The following is a 5,864-nucleotide window of genomic DNA, read 5'->3' as shown; positions in this document are numbered from 1 at the left end:
TGACGTCGGCCAACACGCCAGCGATCATCCTGGTGGCCTGGGGACACCACGTACCACGCTTTCGATTAGCCCGCACTAACAAGAAACTAATAGAGGTCGGGGGGCTCCCCCCCCCCCCTTCTCGGTCACGCCCATTTTCTCTGTCGAGTTGCCCCTGTGACCGTTAATCGATAAGTAATAAGCCCAGTCCTAACAGATTTTTTTTAAAAGGAAATTGGCTAAGAAATAAAATACTCTAGTGCTCTAGTGATTTTCTCACGTCTGGATAACTCGGCGTCTTCACAATACCCCAGCCCATCTTCTTGCCCCTCCATCCGTCCCCCTTTTTTTTCCTTCGCCCTGATCCGGCCCGTTAGTGCGAAAGTCCAGAGGCTAGAGAGGAGAGGGGGTGAGCAGGCCGGAGCTGCAGCAGTAGATCCGCTAAAACGACTTTTCATGTTAGCCTTCTCCACCAACCTCGGCCAGTTTCGCGCCCTCTTTTGAGCGTGAGTGTGAGTGAATGTGAGTGTGTGTGCGTGTGTGTGTGTGGCACGCAAGAGATGGAGGCAGAGGCTCGCGGCTTACGAATTTGAAGGTGATAAGGAGAGAAAGAGAAAAATATGAGAATAGGCTTCACAGATGGGGCAAAGCCACTCCAGGGATTTCGACAACGGCACCAAAAAGGGCTTTTTTTTACAGTTTCTTTTTTTTTTTTTTCAAAAGAAATACAAAGTATCTCGATTCTCGCCGGCATTCGTCACGGCACAATCCTCGGCCACATGGAGCAGGGGCGCAGGGGTGTGGGTGGGTGCCGGACCGCGGAGTGTGGGACTTAAAACAGGACGGGCGCGGCGCCATTGGCCGGAACCGGAACGACGCGGGGAGGCCGTAACACGTCCCGGCGCCCTGACTTATGGACGACGAGCGCGGCAGCACTGCGCGGCAGCACTCCGCACCCCGCCGCAACGACAGCGGAGCGTTAGCCGCGGAGCGTTAGCCGCGGAGCGTTAGAAGGAGCGTAATAACGTTGGCAGCGGGAGCGTCGACAGCGGAAACGTTATTGACAGAGGAACTCAAACATGCACTGGAAATGCAAGTGTGTGAATTTTCTAGGAAAAATTCACACCTTTACCCCCCTAAGTGTACGTATGGAATGTCGCTCACCTGCAGATGAGCGACATTCACACACTTGCATTTCCAGTGTAGAGTTTGATCAACGTAGCACGAATAGCCTACACCCTTAAAATCTTACGAACAAATAGTTTTCATAATATGAACGCCACTATTCATAATACGAATCCTCTCGTTCGTAATATGAACGTCTTCATTCATAATAGGAATGATTTTTGGATTCGTACGTTATGAAGGGAAAACTGATCGCGTAGTAAGGTACCGAACCCAAATTCGGAAAATGAACGAGAACCTTTCTATTACGAACGCGAGGATCCATAATACGAATGAGTTGTGTTCGTATCATGACAGCACTCAAATTGTTTATAAATACCAGGTGGCTGATTCACGCCGCGCACTTCTGTAGTTATGCTGTACCGCATGCATGAGTGCGGGCGGGTTGCCTACTCGCTCGACTCGTAAGGCGCCGTGGTCAGGGGCGATAGGCAAGCCCGCCCGCATTCATGCATGCGGTACAGCATACCTACAGAAGTGCGCGGCGTGAATCAGCCACCTGGTATGAACAATGCTGTTCGTAAGACTTTAAGGGTGCCCAAACGCTTCAAAGTGACCATCAAGCGCCTGCTGCGCGCTGGGTAGGCAAGCCCGCTAAGCATCTGTGCGAAGTCGGTGGCCCGCCCAGAGCGCCCAATAGGTGGTGGGGCTTTATTCCTCAGGCAAGAGACCGCATGACGCCCTCTTATTGTCACCATCTCCCGTAGACCGCCGTTGTAGCCTCCTTCTCGGTGTGGAGCAATATGATCCCGCTCTGTTCCGGTCGACCTGGAGACATGTTTTATTCGCGAAGGTTGCGGAGCTCGCCAATGCCTCCATAATCCATGGCTTCTCCATAATTTAGTTTCCTGGGGGTACTTGGTTTGCCTCTGGCTGGTTCAATCAATTGCGATTCGGCCGGCGCTGCGAGGCGCCAAATATCTAAACATCTATGACTACAAAGTACGGGTGTGGGGCCGGCAGGGTAGGTTCCCGGGATCACAGGCCGGGTCAAGTTGGTGATCACCCAAAATCAGACGAATTAATACGTCCCAGAGCGGAACGACGGGAGATTCCCTACTGAGGGCGAGGGTGAAAAGCTCGGTAAGGGCGGGCAGAGATAGAGGAGAGAAGTGAACGAAAGGTGGAAGGAGAGACAGAGAGGGTGGGGGGAGGGGGCATATAGGTGGTTGAGCGCAAGGGCGTTCTCTGTAATTAGTCGGAAGTGGCGCACCAAGTTTCCCGAAACAATTAATCCTCGCCAGAGATAGGGAGTCGCTGATTCGCCCTTATCGGCGCGTTGGATTCCAGGCCTGCCCCCCTCCGCGAACGGGAGCAACAAGCTACCGCCAGCAACTGTCAGCTACCGCCAGCTACCGCAAGCTACCGCTAGCTATCGCTAGCTACCGCCCGGGAACACTACCGCCGCCGCCGAAGGGTGGACAACTTGTATATTCCATGTACACACTGAAAATATGCCAAAAATATTCCAGGCTTTCCAAAAGTTCCGATTCCACTAAAAATTCTCAATATTTCACCAAAAAATTCCAAATATTTCAAGAATAGTTCAGATATTCCCAAAGAATTCCAAATTTTCCACAAGCATTCCAGATATTCTAAAATATTCCAGATATTCAACAAAATATTCCAGATATCCCACAAAATATTCCACATATTTCACTTACTACGAAAATTTGAGTGGTCGACCCCTCGACCGCCGCGAGGCTCGAGCACTAAAAAGCAACAAGCAGGGCCTGCATCCTCACCGCAAAGTGCTACTCCTCTAAGCAACATAAAGACGACGAGGGCGAAGAAGGACACTATTCTAAGTAACACCCACATTGTCTTAACACGCCAATCTTCTTTTTTTTCGCTGTGTTTGTCACTTCTGGGAATTGATTGTGCTTGGGTCATTCCTGGAGCTACTCTCGGGACCGGAGCACGGAGCAGCCGGGCCCGAGCGGGGCCGGAGCGGGGCCGGAGCGGCGAGACAAGGAAAGAGCAGCGTTAAGCCCCTCATCCCCTGTAATGAGAGGGCGGGGCAGGCAGGGTGCTAAGGGGAGAAAGGTTCTTAAAATGTCGGATCACTTCACTCGAATTTTTTATTCCTTTTTTTTTCCTTGGCTTCACTTCGCCGCGCCGCCCCTTCCTCTCTCCGACACTGGTCCGGCGGGGGGCGCACACGACAGTCTCAGCAGCCTCGGGGCCTTGTGGACAGGGGGGCGGGCGGGCAGACGGACGGACGGACGGACACACACACACAGACTCTGCTGCTGCCGCTGCTTGAAAAAACATGGCGACGATGCGGTGGGGTTCTATTTATTCCAGCCCGCTACGTCCGGCCACGCCGGGCGAGTGGATTGAAAGTAGCCCCTGCTCCTAAGTGCAGCGGCCGCAGCCGGGCCGGGGGTGGGAGCGAGACACACTACAGCAACGTAATGAATGTTTCATCCGGCCCCACCCCGCCCGGCCATCGGCCCGACCATCGACAGACGGACACGCATCAAGAGAATTTCATCAGGGGGGCTGTACAAGCCACACGGGCGCAGCAGAGACGGCCAAGATAAATCGGTGACCCAGACGCGAAGGGGAAGAAAGAGAGAGAATAGAACAGGGAGATAAAAGTCCAGCGCATCATTTGCGGAGTTACATCGCCCAGATGAGATGGATGGCGTTGGGGCGGGGCGGGGCGAGGCCGCGAGGGCGGTGCGGCGGCAGCGGAGCGCGTGTGTGTCATGTTCGACGCGGTTCGAAGCCTAAAACTGACAAAGGGAATTAGGCAAGTGTAAATAATGCCCGATTGTGCCCAAACTCGATATATTTGCTTCTTATTATCTATGTAATGCTGACCAATTTTTTTTCCTGACTGTCGTATGGCGGAACTCCCTATAAAAGCGTATAATTTCGAAAAATACAAATTTCTCATTTGGTCAACCTTTTGTGCAAATATTAAGTGATATTCTGACAACATGGGCGGTTTTGGGGGGTAGTTCCTCAACCAGTTTTCGATTTGAGACCTCCTTCCGTCATTTCAAATGTTTCCGGCATTATTTGCTCCCCTAAAGTACCCTAGAAACTGACAGTCAGGAAAAGAAACTCTACCGTCAGTCGTCATCAACATAAGTAGGAAACAAATATACCGAGTTTGGGCAAGATCGGGAATCCTACACCAGCCCAAGTCCCCTTGTGAGCGATGCTTCTGCATTTCATTCGTTGTGGGCAGATTACATTGACAAGACGAGGACGAGGAGAAGTCTATTCTATTCGCACGTTGGTGATGCAGGGGTGCTACGCAGGGTGGTTGTTCTAAAAGGTTCCGTCGCGATACTTTGCCGCGACTGAACTTGCTTCCGGCCTTCGTGGGCGCGAAGCGGATGCGGGGGTTGAAAATCAGCGCAGGGCGTGTTGGCTGTGGTGGGCCTCACCCCCGCGCCGCACCGCGCCGCCCCGCCCCGCCTCACACAACAAGTTGCCGCCCGGGGATTGCGTCTCAAGAGTCGAGCAGCCCCCTCCCAGCCCCTTCCCGCCGGTCGCTGGGCCTTTACTAACGGCTAGGGGGTGTTTTTCCTAACGGACACACTGTTATTCCCCCGCCGTTGCTGCTCCGCCTCGTCCCGCCCCGCCTGTCCCTCAGCCGGCCCGCTTTTACAAATAAGGCAGTAAGCGAGAACAACCCCGCGCTCTCGGCTGCCGCTGCTGCCACTGGAGGGGAAGGGCTGCACTGCACTGTGCCAATCCTGCTGCCCTTGCTCGGTAACTGGCCCGACGAGAAACGAGCGTCGGCAGCGCTGCCCTTGCTCGACCTGCTCGTCATTCTCGTCCTGCTCGCCCTGCCCCGTCCTGCTCGTCGTGCTGACCGCGAGCTCGGTGCACTCGCGGGTCAGCTCTACGAAGCCGGCTTTCGGCTGACCCGAGGGAACAAACAACCGCAACAGCGAGAGCGCGTGCCGGAGCGGGGGCGGCGAGAGGGCACCGACGGTCTCGACATTCTCAAAGACAGAGGGTTGTGCAGTAGCTAGGCGTCTAGGTCACCTGACCCCCAAAACAGGACGAATGAGGTCACAAACCCGCCACCTGCCCTACACCCTCCAGTGCGCCGGTAACTACACGGCTGCAATCGCCATCATACACTGCGGGCTACAAGGTGTCCAGCCGCGGAGGCTGGGCCAAGAGTGTTGGCCACAGGCGCCTCGCCAGCCACGTGGTGCTCGCCACGTGCCGCGGGGCTGGTGCCGGGGCTGGAGCCGGGGCTATGGTGCCGGGGGCACGGGGGGCGTGCGGGGCGCCGGCACCACAGGCCTGCCCGTACTCACCGTGGCTGCAGTCGGCCGCTGGCTGAGTGTTACTTCATGCTGTCCGGCGGGGCTCGGCCCGCGGCGCTCGGCCCGGCTCGCTCGCAGTGGCGGTGGCGGTGCTGGTGGTGGCCTGGCAGTGCCTGGCGGTGCCTGGCGGGGCCTGGCAGTGCAGCCTGGGCCTGCTGGGCGGGCTCTGCGCCGCTGTGCGCCCGCCGCGCGCTGGTGGCCCCCCGGCCGCCCCCGGCCCGGCCCGCTGGTGGCCCGCCAGCATCCCCTCCACTCCACTGGGGTGGCCCGGCGGGGTGGCGGTGACGGTGGCGGGATGGGGCGGTCCAGGGTGGGGTGAGGTGGGGTGGGGGACGCTATCGGCAGGGAGTTTAAGAAGGGGGGCGCAGGGAGATTTGGGAGCAGAGAGAGAGAGAGAGA

The 5,864-nt window shown here is 56.3% G+C and overlaps 1 protein-coding gene across 1 annotated transcript in view; it reads right to left on the bottom strand.

The window, feature by feature from the left end:
• Positions 1–5,654, bottom strand: part of LOC113204400 (synaptic vesicular amine transporter) — a 59,469-nt gene extending 53,815 nt beyond the window's left edge. Inside the window, exon 1 of the mRNA XM_026419583.2 lies at positions 5,457–5,654. The gene's annotated coding sequence lies outside the window, so the exon portion shown is untranslated. The remainder of the gene's footprint in view (positions 1–5,456) is intronic.
• Positions 5,655–5,864: the final 210 nt, after the last annotated feature.

Source organism: Frankliniella occidentalis, unplaced genomic scaffold (genome assembly GCF_000697945.3).
Source record: "Frankliniella occidentalis isolate FOCC.00 unplaced genomic scaffold, Focc_3.1 Scaffold2, whole genome shotgun sequence".
NCBI lineage: Eukaryota > Metazoa > Arthropoda > Insecta > Thysanoptera > Thripidae > Frankliniella > Frankliniella occidentalis.
This window is presented reverse-complemented; position numbering and strand designations above follow the sequence as displayed.